Source organism: Ornithodoros turicata, chromosome 1 (genome assembly GCF_037126465.1).
Source record: "Ornithodoros turicata isolate Travis chromosome 1, ASM3712646v1, whole genome shotgun sequence".
Taxonomy (NCBI): Eukaryota; Metazoa; Arthropoda; class Arachnida; order Ixodida; family Argasidae; genus Ornithodoros; species Ornithodoros turicata.
The window spans coordinates 87,367,428-87,386,636 of NC_088201.1; the positions used below are offsets into that span (position 1 = coordinate 87,367,428).

General features: G+C 46.0%; 1 long non-coding RNA gene across 1 annotated transcript; it reads right to left on the reverse strand.

Moving 5' to 3' along the window:
• Positions 1 to 3,073: 3,073 nt before the first annotated feature.
• LOC135365875 (uncharacterized) lies at positions 3,074 to 6,185 on the reverse strand. The gene is made up of 3 exons (XR_010413979.1): positions 6,148 to 6,185; positions 3,216 to 3,324; positions 3,074 to 3,128 (listed from the first exon to the last, which is right to left on the reverse strand). It is a non-coding gene; the product is annotated as an uncharacterized LOC135365875 (long non-coding RNA).
• Positions 6,186 to 19,209: the final 13,024 nt, after the last annotated feature.

Here is a 19,209-nt window from a genome sequence, read left to right on the forward strand (position 1 = left end):
CATAGATAATTATCACAAACTGTTGTTACGAAGGTACTCTACCCCTACCTCGAAATAGAAGGACGTTAACTTGCTCATGACCTGTTGCCAAAAAACAGGAACAAACTCAACCCTCGTTATAACAATCCAGTGTGGTGAAAAAACTACAAAATATGCCCAGGACAGTCCTGCACAGTATAGCTGACCCTGCACTTGATAGAAGTAATCGCTTGTCCGTTTCAAATATGGCTTCCCATCCTCTATACCAATGTAAAAATCTCGTGATTGCAGTGCCTCTTCTCAGGTGGATGCACGTTTCGACCAGGGGCACTTTACTTCTAGTAGTCCAAAAGGGGTTGTCTCTTGAGGGTCATGGACAATCCTGTCCGGCGTTGCTCCCAACCATGGTGTTTGCGGTGGAATCATTAGACCACACTCAAGTGTTTGAACATTGTGTCCGTGTTCCTTCATGACCTTTTCAAATCTTAGTACTGCTTGGTGTTCATGTTCAATGCCGTATTTGACTGCGAGCACTCGCGAGATGTCTTTTGATGAAAATATGTTGTTCAGAGCACTTGTGGACCACTTCTGCTGCCTTTTGCAAATTCTCGCAAAGCGTGATGCTGTCACACGTTTTTTTCTAGCATCTTTCCATGCTGCACTGCCTCCTTGGTGGATAGTGTTTCTTTCAAGTTCACGGGCTTCATCCCCGGAAATGACAAGGTCCTGGAGAAGAATAGCATATGAAATTGATAGTAGAAAGGACCCAAAAATGTATAATCTGCAATGACCTATATATGTTGGTGTATTGTATGCTGTTGTGAAAACATATAAGCTGTCATTAATGACACGAAATTCTATCAACGGCAAGAGATACCAAAGACACATGGCGATGCATATACTTACCATTAGGACAGGGTTCGAATCACTTGGAACCCAAGGCTCGGCATCATGAAACAGAACCAATTCTGTCACCTCTGTGGACACTTTTTCAGGTGGAACATTCAGCAAGCTGACAAAACGTTCTTCTGGAAGTTGTGCGTGCATGGCTGAACCCACAGGTGCTGGGCCCATCCTTGTTTTTGTGAACGCACACTCCTCTTCCAGGCTTTGAATAACACTGTTACTCGCTCCATATGCACGGCATAGTGCCGAAGCAAGCTTTTTCGCAGCTTCTCTCTGTTCCTCTTCATTGGTTCTTTTGTGGACACAGAGTTTTGAAAGCAGAGGGCTTGATTGACCTCCTTCATATACTTTTCTCCAGTTCACATCCAAAATGCTTTCCGCACCGAGAACGCGGCGTGGCCTGTTCCAGCTTTGAGGTAGCTCTGTGGGTGTAAGTTCTTTCGGTGCATGTGTATAACCACATTTTTGAAGGGTACACAATGTACGGAGCACAGCAATCACATGGTTGCAATTTCCACCACTTCCGGCTGGGCACTGGCAGCTTGAAAATGTGACGTTGCCTGTTCTTGAAAAGGTAACTTGTACTGAATATGGTGCACTGTTTTTCTTCTGACTTCTATGACAGAGGCATCTGAGATTGTGTTGGACACCGGAAGGGCTGCAGAAAATAGTATTCAGTAAGTGTGTGCACATAAATTACAAGTCGTCAAAGCTTTTCTTTTCCTTTTCTCAGTATGCACAACATAAAACCATATGCTGCACACTGAAAATTATACGGTGCTCCATGAAAGCATGGTGCGGTTGTTTTTTGTTTACAACTTCGTTTACGAACGTGCATTATGCTGCAACAGTAGCGCGTGCACACGAATCCCTCGTGTGGATGCAGAAAAGGAAGTGTTACAAACCTGTCCAAAACCGTCCTCGTCTGGAGGGATGAGGTATCAACATACGACTCAGTCAGGAACTTGTAGGACCGCTTTAGGTGCCTTCCCGACGATGTCTTACTGTCGTAAAATAATTTTATGGCATCCTCGGAGATCACTGGGAGTTTAGTAATATCTGATGACCATTCAGAATGTAGACACATAGCTTCACAGACGTACAATTTACAACGGTACGTTCCTGGCAGTGGAGGATCACACCATTTGACAAGTAGACGCGGCCGATCCGAGAGCCTCAAACATGGCGCTAGGTAACTAATACGCCGGTAGATGGCGGTAGTTTTGCATATCGTCTATTATCGTTACTTTGAGTAAATTCGGCACGCTCTACATATTGGTGGGGTAAAAAGTGACCTTTACTTGGCAAATTTCCGAGTTCAGTTCGCAAAAATTTACATAATTAAACTTAGGTTACATGACATGCATATCAGGAGGTGGCAAAAACCTAGTAAGAACAAATGCCGTTGACCGCATGATTCTATCTGGGGTAGTTTTTTAAATTAAAATTCAATGACACGTTTTCTGGGACACCCGGTGAACAGTCTAGCGGATCGCTTGTGTCGCACGCATACGTTCGTAGTCATTTACACGCTACAAAACGACGCGGTAGCGTGAACCAAGCTCAACAAGAAAAGGATTTCACAAAAAAAAAAAAAAAAAAACTTTCGCGAGGAAAAGGAATTTTCAAAGGTGTGTGGAGCAGAGCCCTCGCGCTCCCTCTGTAGGTCACCTACGCTCATCGTTCTTTCGCAGGAACTCATTTTATTCGTTGGAGAATACCCTGCACCGCAAAACGAAACAAAAGTCTTGGAGGTCAGCTGAGTGCCCCTTTAAGACACGCAATTTTTTGTGTTCTTGACGTTTCTAAATTTACATCTGTTCCTAAGCGTACGCAGTGAAGTAAAAAGTGCTGTACGATAGTTTCACCTGGCTTTCGTTTTCAATGGTAAAGAGGCACAGTTGCGTGCTTGCACCAGGACCTCTCAATTATGGTTCCTCATAGGGGACGTCGGCGGAGAAACAACGGTTATCTGCGGTAAAATGCGGTTATCCGCATTTTATCCGCTCGGATTTCAAAACGTTATATTTCCACCCGCAAACAAGGATGCCGCGCGTCACCAAGGCCACATATATTGGCCACAAGGCCAATTCGTCACCACGGCAACATAAGTGTGCCCTGCCCCGACGTCTGACTATACAGATTACGCAAAGAGCATGTGTAATCTCGGTCATTATTTATTTATGGAGCCGATTGTAGTGACGTCACATGTGTCGAACACCGTAGCGTTGATGATGCCATTCCTGAAAATAAATTTTAAAACGCACGTTATCTTCCTGGCGAGTACTTGGGGTTGGTAAAGTATTAACGAAGTTCCCTTGTATAATCACGTTTTTTTCTGCTCAACTCACGTAGACCTGTTCAACCTGATATGTAATCCATAAGCCAGTTGATGGCTTGAGTTGCGTACTTCTCCTCCTTTGGTGGGATCAGGCACTTCTGCAAATAAATCGATGCCTGCGGGTATAAAGTCTTGTCACACTATGTCACCGCTACATACTGGGTTCGAGAGTGTAAGGCCCACGTAATACGCTACGGTAGTTTATCTCTGCGTAGGAGAGAGGTGCGGAGAAACCACGTGACCAAGTGCTTCTTCAGTCACAAGGCAGGAATAAGTGGGTATTCACCGACTGGCATGGTACTCTGCTTGGGTCCTCAGAAGAAACCACGTGCACTAACATTGAGATGTTACCCCCTTATTTTGGGAGAGGGACCAATGAGTCCGCTCTACGGGCAATAGGGAGAGGGGGATACAGGGGAGCTGCGCAGACAGCTAACCTGCTTGCAGAGCGTATGCATTCCTAAGCATACTGGTTTTCATAGTCGCGGCTGCATACACGCCTCTTTGAGGTAGAACGATGCAGTGGTGACATTCAACGTAAGGAACGCTAAAATCATTTCGGTTGTAATTTTAAACTCGAGGAATGCATACTGAAAGAAACAGGAGTGGTGGGGCCAAGTGACTGGATATTTGATGCAACATTCGCTCCTTAGTGCGGTAATTCCGCAGCATTAGCTAGTATGTTTGTAGTGATATCTCAGCTTCTTTGCTTACGAAAGAAGTTTTCCAAACACCTCAGCCTCCTATTGTCCAAGGATGAACGACGCCGATGAGTGAAAAAGACGATCTGGAGGATCTGTGTTCGTGTCTTGGCACTTTCACACATTCGCCGTTTCGCGAGCACCTTTATTTTCATTAAATCCTCAGTGTTCCGAAGCTCGACGGTGCTTGCCTCGACAATATATGTGTGTGTGTGTGTGTGTGTGTGTTTTTTTGTTTTTGTTTTTGTCACTTTAGCGATCATGTGCCTTGTGTTTTGTCTTACTTACGGTTCCTCAACACCACCTCGAAGACGGTTCAGACGGTCTGTGTTGCAAGATTCCCCCACCTCAGTTGTACCATAAAAAAAAAAAAAAAACGAAAACAAAACAAAAACAACGAAGGTGGATCTCCATTACAAGTAGCCTTACAAAGGGACGCCGTTACAAATTATAGACACATTCTAGCTGGGCTGGCACGATTATTGGATTTTCCAACCACCGAAGCAAACAATGCTCTATTTTAGTCGTTTTGGGATATCAAATACCAAATTGTATATTCAAATTTAGAACCGAACAGACGTTTATTCCAAACCAAATATACTCTAATGTCTTCGAAGTTGCATGCCTAAGGTCGCAAGCGCAACAAGAGAGGGCATAAAAGAAAGTGAGCTTTACTTGATATTCGGATCCGTATGCATATACCGCGTATACATGCTGTACATATCTTTATATTCGTACTCGTATCTGCTTCATGTGTATCCGGTCCACTTATACGACTATTCGCTTCTAATTCTATTCGGTTTTCTAACTATTCACATCAAATTTGTTTTGGCCACGTATCTATTCGCTTTGTATTCGCTGCGGCTTTAAAATAATTATTCACGCATGCCTGACACGAATACAGAAGCCACATCTTGGCTAAGGGATACGCTGGCGAACTCTGTGAATCGGCTGGTCTAACGAAGCCTATACATATACGGGCTGTTTCACGAAAAATGGGCCAAAGTTTAAAAATGGAATGGTTCATCGCACACCGAAAAGACGGGCTGCATAGTGTTACCACTGCTGCGAGGGTACTCAAACTATTTTTGTTTTGTAATTAATTAATTATTTAGTTAAATTAATTAGTCAGTTTTTTAATTATAAGGATTAGAGCGAAAATGTCAACGAGAACGTTGTAGCGTGCGATACAACGACACGAAACCCGTTGATTGCAACTTTGTACCTCAAACAGATCCTTTTTTTTTTTTTTTCTCGATTCCAAAGAGTAACTTACGGGTTTGCAAGAAATCGACGCGGGACCTGTCGCAGACGCGCCAGGAGCGCCGGATCACAACGCTCTGGAGCGTCCTTGTTTATTCAACGAAGACTAGTCACCGTTCTGATTGACATTTTGGCTTGACATTGACTCCTTGCGCGTCTGCGACAGGTCCCGCATCGATTTTTTGTAAACCGAAAGTTAGACTTTGGAGTCGGAAAAAAAAGGAGCCGTTAGAGGTACAAAGTTGCAATCAACGGGTTTCGCGTCGCTGTATCGCCTGCTACAATTTCTCATTGACATGGTGGCTCTAATCCTTATCACTAAAAAAACTGACTAATTAATTTCACTAATTCATTCATTAATTACAAAACAAAAATAGATGAGTATCCTCGCACCTCTTGGTAACACTATGCAATCCCTCTTTTTGGTGTGCGATGAACCATTCTATTTTTACACTTTCGCTCATTTTTCATGAAATATCCTGTACAATCAGGATATGTCACGTATGTACCAGCTCTGCCGTCTTCTTGTTCGATCTTGTGCGGCTTATGACCTTGGCTGAATCTTTTCTATTCCCCAAACTAAAAATGTCTCTCCTGTTTTGCGACTTCGGAGGCAATTCCGTGCACAGCAACAACAAGTCGGAAGGAGACTTGTCAGAGCCTTCCAGGGACAGTATGAACGTCGCCAGAGATGCACAGAGGCGAATACTAAGAACACTAAGAAACGAGTACTGAGAGTACTAGAAAAAAATGAAAATACCAATACTAAAGACTGAGGTTATATGTAAACTTCAAATTTTAATAGCGCATGTAATGGAACTTCCTCAATATTCTGTACATACCACCCCATCTCCCTTTTCAGTGCATTAGGTACGTAGTATATCACTCTTTAGATAAAGGGTACTGACGAAAAGATACAACATTATGAGTTGGCGTAACACATAATTGAATGCTTACCCGCGCAGTTGCAATTAGCAGACTCCCGTTCACGTTGTAGGAAGTCACCAGGCCCTCACAGAAGTAGATAAAAAAATCACATGCTTTTATAGTACTTCAAAAATTCATGATTTCAATAATCACATATGGTGGTTACTCGTAGCTCTGCTAAAAGGTTTCGTCGAACGGTAATTCTGAACCAGGGGTTGTCACCCAGGGGGAGGGAGACTTTGACGGAGTCACGTGGAGAATGACACCATGTAGCAAGCGCCTCTGATCGGCCCTTGCACGCACTACGCGCGTTATAGTCATTCATAAAATATCTAGCCAGGAACCATAGCTGTTAAGTAATTAAATACAAGTAATTACATCACAATAATGAAGTACTTCTTGGGTAATTAATTAGTGTAACTTTCAGAGATGAGTAACTGTAATTTAATTACATTTTGCCTCTAACTTGTACTCAAGGCATAGTTGCTTCCTGCTGTGTTTCTACCGAGTTACCTGTAAATTTCTGTCTCCAGTCCTTCTCTTTAGAAGACTAGCTCTATTACGTTCACGTTTCAATATTAATTGTAGCTACTGGTTTAGCATGCATTTTAAAACGTAATTATATTGATAGAATTCTAACTAATTTAACATATATTTAAAACGTAATATACTCAACCAGGGCGTGAACTGCGTATTTGGACACTCATCTCTCCTGGTGAAGGATGTAAAATTGTAACTGCAGTTTGTGTGTTTATGTCATGTAGCCTGTGATGTCGATTAGGAACTTCTGCTATGAAAAACTGTGCTTTTTATTAAGTTTTGTGTGTGTGTGGGGGGGGGGGTTGTAATCTGTGGATACTTTAAACGCACACAGCCTGAAGCAACTCATGAGTAACTTAATTACGTTTGACGAGTAACTAACTAATCTGAATCTCGTCCTGAGGCACTTCCCTTGAGATGAATTACATTTTAGTTTTAGTAACTTTATCTGTAAGTTAGATACTTTCATCGAACTGTAATTACACTTTGCAGTTACAGTTTTATTACACTCAATTACATTTTTGAGTAACCAGTAACGGCTGGACGGTGTCTCACAACGGCTCTTAGGTACGCACGGTACTGGAAGGGCTATCTAGCGGCCAGGTCCCGCGCAAAAAACAACAACAATACGTTCAAGAAACCCGGAAGAAACAATAAATTACTTTGAATTTGTATGTATACGGTCATTTCTCGCTTATCCGGAGTTCAGATATCCGGAAAACTCGTTATCCGGACAACATCACCGGGAACGAACCTGCTACCATAGGAGTTTGTCTCGGTTATCCCGAATTCGTTATCCGTATCCGGACAGCAAGTACGGGGACCAATCTTCCAGGACCTAGATCATTCTGATTCGCGTATCCGGAAAAGTATCAACGTCCTCTGTCCCTGGCATGTGCTGTGTTCACATTGTTCCGGAAAAGGGTGACATCTCACCGGGACATTCTGTGTTGTTTGACTCACATTTCTTCTGAAGTCACTCGCTTTTTATGTGCGCGGCCAGACGGTAGAGATCGTAAACGATTAGCGGAAGAGGTGTCCTGTATCTACCCGGCGCAGGAGGTCTACATGTGAACGTCAATGTCCAGGCCGTCCGAAAGCATCTCCTGCCTTTTAGCCTATGTCAAAGACTTTTGCACAAAGACAAAAAGATGCGCGCGGGACGAACTTTCTGAGACATTTGAACAGCAGGGCGACGCAGCGGGTGCCGTGGCTGTGACCAAAATTCTCTCATACCCCCGTGTGCCTACTAATTTCAAGCAGCTCACTTCGCAAGAATTTTTGAAGTAACGTTCTTTTTCTTGTTCCCTTTCCGGAGGTATAAAGAGGTTTTAGTTTCCCCGACAGTTTGCTTGGTTAGGTTATCCGGAAATTAGTTACTCGGACGAAAAGAGGCGACTCCCGAGGTGTCCGGATAACCGAGATATGACTGTATATTACCTTTGAGTGAATACAGGGGCTAACGCATTGACAGATAGCAAAAGGGATGCAGGGATGCACTGTAATAAACCATTTATAAAATGCCATGCATGGGCACGTCGATCTCTATTTATTCCACAAGGAAGCCAAACTGTAATAAGAATGTATTCACAGTCAACCGTCGATTTATGAACGCTTCACGTTCCTGAAAAAATCGTCCATATATCGAGGGATTCATAAATAAAGGTTTTGAATGAGGAAGGGAAAGTGGCTTGTCCCAAAGGGCACCGTTCATAAAGCGAGGGAGTTCGTAAATCGAGGGTTCATAAATCAATGCCTTGACTGTATCTTATAATTAGGGTCTCTCGTTTTTGGCTATTATAATTTTTTAGACCCCCCTAAACGCGGCAAAAAATGAGCGGCAAAACAATATCACAGTGAATTACAAAGTTGAATTGGATTATAACATCACGAGCTAACATGATAATTTCTCTTTCTCATCTATCTTCGCCCTCCCTTGTAATACCCCAAAAAATATAATCGCCGAAAACGAGGTACCCGAGTTAAAATCTAATCATAATGTTGTCTCGACATTTACGTCCCCAGAAAGCTATGATCAAATCAAAGTGTGCGAAGTGTGCAAAGTGTTTTGACAGGTGTATGCATACGTACAGGTTGCAGTGCTTCAAATGTAGTTAGGAATTTCTCAGTACACTCGAATAAGAAATCGTTGAAGACAGTCACATTCTGAAATAGAATGCACATTTGTGTCAGATGAGTACGCGCGAGTGGTAAAGACTGAGCACCAACGGCTTAGTTTGGGGCCCATGCTCGCTACAGCTCAACAGCAGGAGATTATGGTTCCTTATGGGTGCAACTTATTGACAAATGACTATACACACAGGTGTCATGTCAGACACAGAAGCTACACGCGGAGGCATGACACAATACTTCTTGTATCAAGGTTCAAGCATAACAAAACAAGTCTAAAGACCCAAGTCTTGTTTTTCTTTCCATGCGTACAGAAGGTTTTGGTTGGATGCGGTATGAGAGAGGGATTAGTATGACAAAATCAAAATAACAAGAACATAAGAGAGCGCTATACGAGCCCTCCTGCTCGGGGGGAACCGTAGTTATTAGCCGTAAAAGTGGCCGTAAACAGGTATACAAGGTGCGCATTTCTCACGTTATATTATTGCAACTTGGGCAGTGAAAGCTCCTTGTAATTACTAGTGCTCAAATCCAAAAGGTCCCTGCATACTAGCATATTCACTGCTCTCTTTCGCTTTTTAGCTCCGCCCTGGGCTCTAACTTTACGTCCATTTTGACGTGGCGCTTTCCCCACCACTTACGATCAAGGGTTCCACGTATGATTTTATTTCACTGGCAGAAATTGACTAGATGAATGTGAGTATTATTATGTTCAAATCTAAACAGTTACAACCTCAAACTGGAAAAGAAATGCGTTCAATTTAGATACCACACGCGCAGTACGTTTTCCGCGCAGTAGCACGCAGCACCCCGCGAGCGCGAATGAATATCCGGCGCTACAGTTCTGGAATCTCAGGTGCGCGATGGGTCATCTTTGATATCTTCGAATGGTTCCGACGACTGGGCTGGGTTTGAGCCACGCGGCATCGCGTCACCAGCTCGCGTGACTCAGTGGTTAGCATCTCACGTCTTGACCGGGAGGTACCCGGGTTCTAATGGCGTGATGTGATAGCAACCCAACTGTTGACGTTCGCAGAAGAGTCAGAAGAATCACACCCAGCCACAGACCTAGTGTAGGTCTCCCCTCTCCGTGGAGATGATCTTCATTCAAGTGGCCGCCATGAAGACATACCAGGTACAAAATTCACATAGCAACGGCTTAGCGTCACACATACAACTTGAAGTTAGATTGTTTGTTGCCTTTGTTGTTACATATATTTTATGTATGATCAATGCTATTTTGAGATATTGTGGCTCAACCAAATGCCATGACAGACATGCAAAGAGTTATGCTCGATAACCAGTTATTACGTCAAGCAGTTATGCCGCTAAAGGGACGATTAGGCAGTCTTCAAATGACGCAAGAACGTTTTCGTCAGAATGACAATAGGGTGTCAATTTACACTGGTCTGCCAAGTTACACGGTTCTAGAGGCCGTTTTTGAGATTGTGGAGCAAATGATCCCACATTTTGATAACACCAGGCTAACAAAGTGCCAAGAGTGCATCGCATTTTTTCTGAAGATACGGCTTAATGTTCCGTTCCAGGATATAGCAGAAAGATTTGGTGTTTCATGTATTACAGCTTCAATAAATTTTCACAAGTGGCTTCAGTACATGTGTGGCGGCTCGTGGACGGCGACGACGCGCCTCTGCTGCCGCGCGCCACTGCACCTGCCAGTCAGTTCCTAGCGTGAGGCCACGCACATCTGCCCGCTGGGACATTCCATCATCGCCGGTCAGGACTCACGTAGAGGAACACCACATCCTCTACATCTGGTGACCCGAACAACGAACACCATGTTCGGCGTAATTCGGCCATTCACCATCCTAAATTTTTCGGCAAACCGACAGCGAACCACCTTCTAGCAGGCAAGTCGCTCCGGGACCACTGCTGCGCCGGGGACCCGCAGTAAGACCACAGCAAGCTCAGTTTATGCCTCCACCTCCTTCATGATGGTCCTCCCCGGCATTTCTCTTGCGACAACCAGCATTCACGCTCTTGTACCGGTCGCGATACCGTCGCCCACTCAGCAACAATCATTCAACGCAACTCAACGTACTCACAGCTATACTCAGCAACGGTCAGCAATCAAGGCTCAGCAACGATCACTCAACGCAACTCAACGCAGTCAACGGAATCAGCAGCCACTGAACGCAATTAGCAACCACTCAACCACTCAGCACTCCCACTTCATCTCTGGAACCCGTTTCGTGTGGCCGTCCATGAATCGTGACATCCGCCAATGGGCTCGGAATTTTTCGGCCTGCCAGCGTTCCAAGATCCAGCGCCACACGACATCGTTGCCATTTCCCACCCCCGATGCCCGCTTCCGTCATGTCCACTTGGATCTGGTTGGACCTCTTCCTCCGTCTGCCGGCCGCGATTACCTCTTCACCTGCATTGACAGGTACACCCGGTGGCCGGAAGGGGCACCTATCAAGGATATCACGGCTGAGACAACCGCTCTCGTGTTCCTGTCCTCCTGAGTCGCGCGTTTTGGAACTCCTGCCGATGTCACGACCGATCGCGGACGGCAATTCACGTCCCGCCTCTTCGCTGACGTCTGCAGATTCCTTGGCGCTCGCCATGACTTCACCACGGCTTACCGCCCGAGCGCCAACGGACTGGTCGAGCGGTTCCATCGCACGCTGAAGACGGCTTTACGCGCCACTGAAAACCCGACCCACTGGGTAGAGGGCTTACCGTTAACGCTCCTCGGCATTCGTGCAACCTCCAAGGTAGATTGCGGCGTTCCACCCTCGTCTTCGGGTCCGCCTTGCGCCTCCCAGGGCAGTTCTTCGACGCCGCGACTCTAGACATGCGTGCACCAGACCCTCTTCACTTCGCCACACGCCTCCAAGAACTTGTGGCTGAGTTTCGCTCACCAAGCCCACGCCATTCATCTTCTCGCCCAATTTTCGTGCACCCAGACCTTTCCACCGACACCCATGTCTTTCTTCGCCACGACGCCATCTGCCGGCCATGCCAGGCTCCTTACGACGGCCCCTTCCTGGTGCACTCGAGTCAAGACAAGACATTTGCCCTCAAATTACCGAATCGCCTCGAGGTCGTATCCTTAGACCGCGTCAAGCCTGCGTTCCTGGATACTTCCCCAGCACCGACCCCTCGGCGCCTGTATCCTCGCCCTTCGCTCCCGCAAGCTGCCCTACCAGCTCCGCGATGCGTCCATTGGACTCCAGATTCTCCGCAAGTTCGCACCTTCCCCGCTTCTTACCTATCCCGGAATCCGCGATGACGACCCCGCCTTTTCGCAGCCGTGCCGACTTCCGCCACGTCTTCCAGCCCTGCCTTCGTCAACCTCCGGTCTAGTGGGGGGGGGGGGGGGGGGGCTTGTAGCGGCACCTGCTGACGACCGCGAGCCCTGCCTCTGCCCTGCTCGGGTTGACTGTTCGTGCGGTAGTTAATTCAGTGCTACCGGTACCATCCTAGCGTGAGGCCACGCACATCTGCCCGCCGGGAAATTTCATCATCGCCGGTCAGGACTCGCGTAGAGGAACACCACCTCCTCCACACATGTATTGTGCCGTTCAGCGTTTCGTGCAGTGGCCGAAAGGAAAGGTTCTATCAATGCCAATGCCTATGGCGTTCCGTGAGAATTTTGGCACCAGGGTTGTAGTTATTCTGGACTGCTTCGAAAGTCTCATTCACAGGCTATCACAGCTAGATACAAGGGCCGCTACGTGGTCCAACTATAAGAGCCACAATACTGTGAAGTAGAGCTCTGCACGGGCCTGGGGCCGGGCTTCTTCTTTGCTGTGTGCTACAGGTCTGGGCCGGGCGGACAAATATGTATCAAACGTAAACAACGAGAATTGGCCGAGGCAGAGCACAATTAGGGACGACACGGAGACGAAAGCTTCGAACGCCCAGAAATTAACGAATTCAAACAACTAGAGCCCTGTACGGGCCCGGGCCCCCGACCCGGCCCGCGGGCCGAGCCGAGCTTGCTATTGGCTGTGTGCTCCGGGCCGGGCCGAGCCCGGGCCGACAAAATACGGTAGCACCGTGGGCCGGGCCCGGGCCGTTAAAATACGCCACCACCGCGGGCCGGGCCGGGCCCGGGCCGACAAATATGTTTCCGAGAGTCAGGCCCGGCCGGGCCACGCAGCTAATTCCTCACAATGGAGATGCATTAGTTCATATCATCATGCGCTTGCGTCATTCTTGTGGATATTTTGCATAGACAAGCAAGGGATACTGCATTAGGCATATGATTCGACCCTCTAGAACATTCTGAAAGCCACTTCACATTGCTCGTCACTCCTCACGTATTTCACAGTCACTTGGCAAAGCTTGGTGAGAGGGGTATGGACTGGGAGAAGGAGTTTGTCGACAGCATCCTCTACCTCCGCAAAATCTTGACAGTGTAACGATAACGCCCATGCCCGCGTACGTTCTGGATTTAATTTGGTCTGGTGCGGTTATGGTGTTAAAGCGCCATCACTTGTATGTTTGTCTTCTCTCCATATAAATTTACTGATAAATTTGTTTGATAATCGCCAGAAACGCGTACGTCGCGGCTGGAAATACTATGCCGGGATCTACTCGCCGGGTCACCGGGCCGGGCCGGGCTCTATTTGCTTAGATTCCAGGCCGGGCCGGGCTCTAGTCACTGGGTCACCGGGCCGGGCCGCATAAAATTATGAAGGTCCGGGTCGGGCCGGGCCATTTTTCGATGCGCCCGGGCAGGGTCGGGGCCGGAAAAGTCGGCCCGTGCAGTGCTCTAGTGCTGACGCCAGGCGTCAGCATCTCTTTTCCCTGTGTTGTTTGAATTCGTAAACCTTCCCAAAGCCACTTCGCATTGCTCATGACTCATCATATCTTCCACCATCACGCTCGCAAAGCTTGGGTAGAGGGGTAGCGATTGGAAGGAGTCCGTCCACAACATCCTCTACATCCACAAACAAATTGTAATGCAACGATAACGAGCTTGCCCGCATGCGTTCTGGACTCTGGTGTTTTCGACTTTGTAACCTTGTGTTGTGTTATGTGTAAGTCACAGCCCGAGATACCAGGTCGGGCATTATTCGCTGGGTCACCGGGCCGGCTTTCCTCACTGGGCCCGGACACCGGGTCGTACCGGGCCATTTTTCGTTGTGCACGGGCCGGGTCGCGCTCGAAAAAGTCGGCCCGTGCAGAGCTCTACTATGAAGTAGCTTGTTGGAATTACCCCACAGGGCTGCACTACATATGTCTCACAGGGTCATGGCGGCCGCGCTAGAGCACATCACAGAAACATGTGGGGTTTTGGACCATCTCTGCCACATAGACATTGTTCTTGCTGATCGTGGTTTTACGGTAGGTGATGCAGTGGGCATCAGATGTCCCAGGCTAGTAATGCCTTCATTTACAAGGGCAAAAAAACACCTTCTTCTGAAGATGTAGAGAGATCGCGAGAGATATCCAATGTAAGAATACATATACACATAGAAAGGACTATAGTGCCGTTGAGACGTAAGTACCGAATTTGGAAAGGATGTCTTCCTGTAGAAGGTTTAAGCAATGTGGGTGAACACATGACTGTGCTTGATGAAGTAATAGTTGTATGCAGTGCACTGTGCAATTTTTGCACGTCTATTGTGCTATTTGAATAAAATAGCACCACCTCTCATCTGCCTCTCATAAATATCTGACTTGTGTTTCATGCGACATCGAAATATGAAAAGTTGATACTAAGCACGGAAGGAGGAAGTGTAGAAGTAACATGTAACACGAGTGATTCAAATAGGAATGACATGTTTATCGAAAGTCTGGTACAATTCTTCCCATTATAACAGTATTGTCTTACTAGTAATTTCACTGTGTGCTTTCACTTTGCTGGAATTAACAGCTTTGTGTCATAATGAAGCTGATTGAAGTGAAACTTTTCAGTTGTTTCTTCTCTTTGTCAAGGGTGTTTTTTACCTTGCAGCTTGGGAAGAATTTTTTTTTACTTTTTGAAGCACGAGATAAACCTAAACAGTTGATGTGGTACCATGCAACAGGGCAATTGTCGCTGTCACAGCCACTCTATCAACTACACTCATCTGCTGCAGGGGGCTGCTGACAGGCACACTGCTTTGTTGGTCCTCGGATTGGGCAGACTGGGTTGCAGCATTAACGCTGGCCGAAGTAGTGGCAGATGTGCTGGTTTGTTGGCGCACGTGTACACTCTTCCGCGTACACCACTTATTCAGTGGGAGCTCTGGTATTATGGCAAGGGTCATTCCACGCCAAGTGATCCAGCGATGCTGCTCGACCACCGCCGATTTTTACGAAAAAAATCAGAGATCATTGTGGCGGTAGACGTATTCCAAATCCAAAATACTAGTATCAAATAGCGAGGCGTTCCGACGCTTGGGGGCTCTGAAATTTGCGCTTTGAGAAAAAACCGTGCCCCCTCTGGAAGCGTGTTGTGAGCGTTCTACACCATCGAAGAAACCCAAAATTTAAACGTCTTTTCTAGAAGGACAATGCCGCCAACTGACCGAGTCTCAATAGTCTACCGTAAAATTTGGGATTTGCGGGATTGTGGGAAACACTTCAAAATTTGCCCAACTTCGACATTTTTTTTATAAAAATGACTACACCATCTACCAAAACGAAATTTTGCAGGTGTGAAGTCCCTCAGGAGTAGTCTGTAATAAAAAGATATTAACCCTTTTCTCAACGATCTAGGTGTATTTTTTTTTCGGCGCCATACTCGCGACGTAGGCTTTGCAGCGCGGTCACCGAGTATAAGCGCACGCTGATCCAGCTGGCCTCGAAAAACCTTGAGGTAAATCTCAAATTTTAGCAAAAGGAATGCCGGAAGCTGCTCTACCAGTGGAGTGAGTCAATATTGAAAAGGTAATTTGCCTATTTCGCTAGAGCTCTTTCGACCATGTCATGTCGGAGCTGCACACAATTCGCTGAAACTACCGACTACCCATACGCTCAAATGCACGAAAGAATGAGCACTTCTGGGGACATGTCTCACAGGCATTCTGGAAGTAGACTCGGTTTGGAGTATCTGGAATTCGGCCCAAGCCGGGTGACTCATCTTCACACGCTTTCGCACAGTCGGTTCAAAGCTCTCCTTTCGCTTCTCGTGTTCACTGACTTTTTTATCTTTCCTGGCGGATTTGGTCGGAGGGCAGTCCGCCCGTTGTACACATACAATCTATTATGACAGCAGTTCGACTCCATCTTTGTTCCTTTTTGCAACTCAAACGTACAACACATTCTGCACGGGAATATCCTATATTAGCTGCAGTTTTAAGAGATAGTTTTAATTTCGGCAGACTTGCACACGTGCAATTTGTGTTGCTGGTTTGTTAGACCGCTACTTTTTAATGGTGGTCGTTATTGCACTATCGGATATCTTGAACCTATGGACGGCGGTGACACTTCGGCGACTGCTAGCACCAGCAAAGGACCTCCACAGCGGTGAGTGTCGAATCGCTCTCCTCCTTTTACCGTAGCTTGTTTTACTGTAACCGTTTCACGTGAAACAACGAATTAGAGCAACATATTCCATTATCTGGCTTTTCTCTCCTTCCCATATGTTCGCGACTGGTATTCCATATGAAAGTTCCTCTATAGGATTACAACGACTATTATATTTTTAAGGAAATTCAGCTACAGCACATATGGCGATAGATATTTTTGCCCCTAAAATTAACCTGTAGTGTATGAGAACTCACTTTTCATATATCATTTGATTTTATTCCTTCCTGGTGTCACAGTGACCCCATTTTCTTCCATGACATTTTCTTAAAATCGTGCGTCTCATTTCTGTAAAACCGTTTTCTTGTCTATGTTTTCAGGCATGACGCTAATGATCCTCCGCCGTGTAGCTTTGGGCCACTGCACTGCCATAAGCGCACATGGTGAAATTCGCTGGATTACTCCAGTTCTGCGATTTGAGCATTGCCGCTAAGCACATCGTACGCCTTCGGTCCAGGCGCGACAGAAAATGCGTACTGGCACGATAGCCATGCTACTGTTCATCCTATCATTGTTTATTTCCGTGATGTCGACAGACAGGACAAAGACCTACAGCACAGGTCTTATAAATGATATCGGACTCACTAACGCATGACAACTCAGCAGTGCACGTTTTTCAAAGGCAACTCCTACAACGCTCCACCGCGCACAATCATCACATTGAGAAAGTTTCACATAGAGTATTTCACAGATGGTGCTGCGTCATAGTATAAAAACAAAACAAAAAAAAAACGTCAATCTGTGTCCCATATAATATGACTTTGGTATCAGCTTCTTGGCATTTTTTGTACGATATCACATGTGATATCCCTGTGACGGTATCGGGGGAACGTTGAAGAGGCTCGCAGCAAAAGCTTCAAAAACCATTCAAAAACCAAATCTTGACGCCTGATGATCTGGGTGCCCATAAACGAAATTGAAACGGAAGCTTTGACTTCGCTCATAAAACCGGCCTTTAACTACAGGGCGGGTAATATCCCAGCGGAGGTACTAATTTCTGTGACATGAAGGAAGGAGAGTCGCAAAAAGGAACTGAAGGTGTACAAGGTCGAAATTTATAGACATACTTTAAGCAGCATGGCGGCAAGCGCCAAAAGGGGAAAAGGGAAATCAGTAGTCAAGCGAACTTGAGCTGTCCTTTGGGGCTGGTCGAAAGAGCTCTTATATATGTAAAATACTGACTGAATTAACTTTCAGAAAAGCTTCCGGCATTCCTTTTGCTAAAATTTGAGTTATACCTCAAGGTTTTTCGAGGCCAGCAGGATCAGCGTGCGCTTATACTCGCTGACCGCGCTGCAAAGCCTACGTCGCGAGTATGGCGCCGAAAAAAAATTATTTATTCAGTTTATCAAAAAAAAAAAACCTTCCTGATTTTTTCTCCACGCATAAATGAGGAGTTCTTCTACAGTTCTATGTGAAGCGCATATTTCTACCGTGTTATCGCCATTGAAAATTTTAAGCCTGAAATGTGAACTTTTTAAGGATTTCCGCGAATTTACGAATTTTTTACAACACATAGATCGTTGAGAAAAGGGTTCTCCTGACTACTCCAGACTACTCCTGAGGGACTTCACACCTGCAAAATTTCGTTTTGGTAGATGGTGTAGTTATTTTTATAAAAAATGTCGAAGTTGGTCAAATTTTGAAGTGTTTCCCACAATCCCGCAAATCCCAAATTTTGCGGTGGACTATTGAGACTTGGTCAGTTGGCGGCATTGTCTTTCTAGAAAAGATGTTTAAATTTTGGGTTTCTTCGATGGTGTAGAACGCTCACAACACGCTTCCAGAGGGGGCACGGTTTTTGCTCAAAGCGCGAATTTCAGAGCCCCCTTGCGTCGGAACGCCTCGCTATTTGATGCTGATATTTTGGATTTGGAATACGTCTACCGCCACAATGATCCACACAATGATCTCTGATTTTTTTTATCAAAATTGGCGGTGGTCGAGCAGCATCGCTGGATCACTTGGCGTGGAATGACCACACTATAACGTTAATAAAAAATGTTGAGGCCTTTGTAAGTTCCTCTTCCAGGAAGTTTGCGTTGATTTCGACTCTCTCAACATGCAATCACGTTGGGGTCCGAACCACAAAGTCTGCATGCATCGCTTCCCAGCAGTACATCTGCAGCTGCGTCTGGTAGAAGTACCTGTGGTGCTTTTTTAGTTGTATTTCTTCTGGTGTTCTATCAATGCAAGATGACCGCAGTAATAACATCTCCTGGAAAGTGAAGTTAACCGCAGAGAATGGGCAGTTTAGGTCGTGAACACCGTCTCCGCAACACGAACACAATACACGGCCATCTGGAGTTGCTGCTATGTACGAGCGTGCTGTGATAAAATGGGGCCACATTCTGCAAAAGTCACATCCTCATGGAGACAGAGTGAACGTTGTTTCTAGCTTCTTCTTGGATTTTCTTCATTGTCACGTTTCCACGTGAGGCATTATTTTCCCTATCTCGCATATCCTCTTGATGAGGCTCATCGGCGGCCTCTCAACTTTGGCACGGCAAATGTCATAGAAAGACGAAGCGACCAAGACGGTACTGAATTCAGCGGCGGGATCTAGTCTGCTGGGATGACTCGTCTTAAATGAGCCTTTGAGCTTTTTTGGTTACTTTCATTACTTTTACTAAATTCTGTGATTCAGCAACAAGCTCATCAAAATCCATTTTGCTAGCTGAAGTAAAGTCCAGCTTTGCAACCGAATCCTGAGCAGCTTTTCTGTTCCTCGGAGGCAGCCATTCATTTTCTTTGTCTGCCGATGACAAGGAGACTCGGCACCTCACAGCTGCTTCTATGGACTTCGATGTCCTTGAAGTGCGTTCAGTGTTCAAACGCGTAATACTCCAGTGAAACCTGTCGCAAGACGTGTGTATGTAGTGTTAATTTTTTATACAATTTATGAAGGCACTTCATGTGCCTTAATCGTGC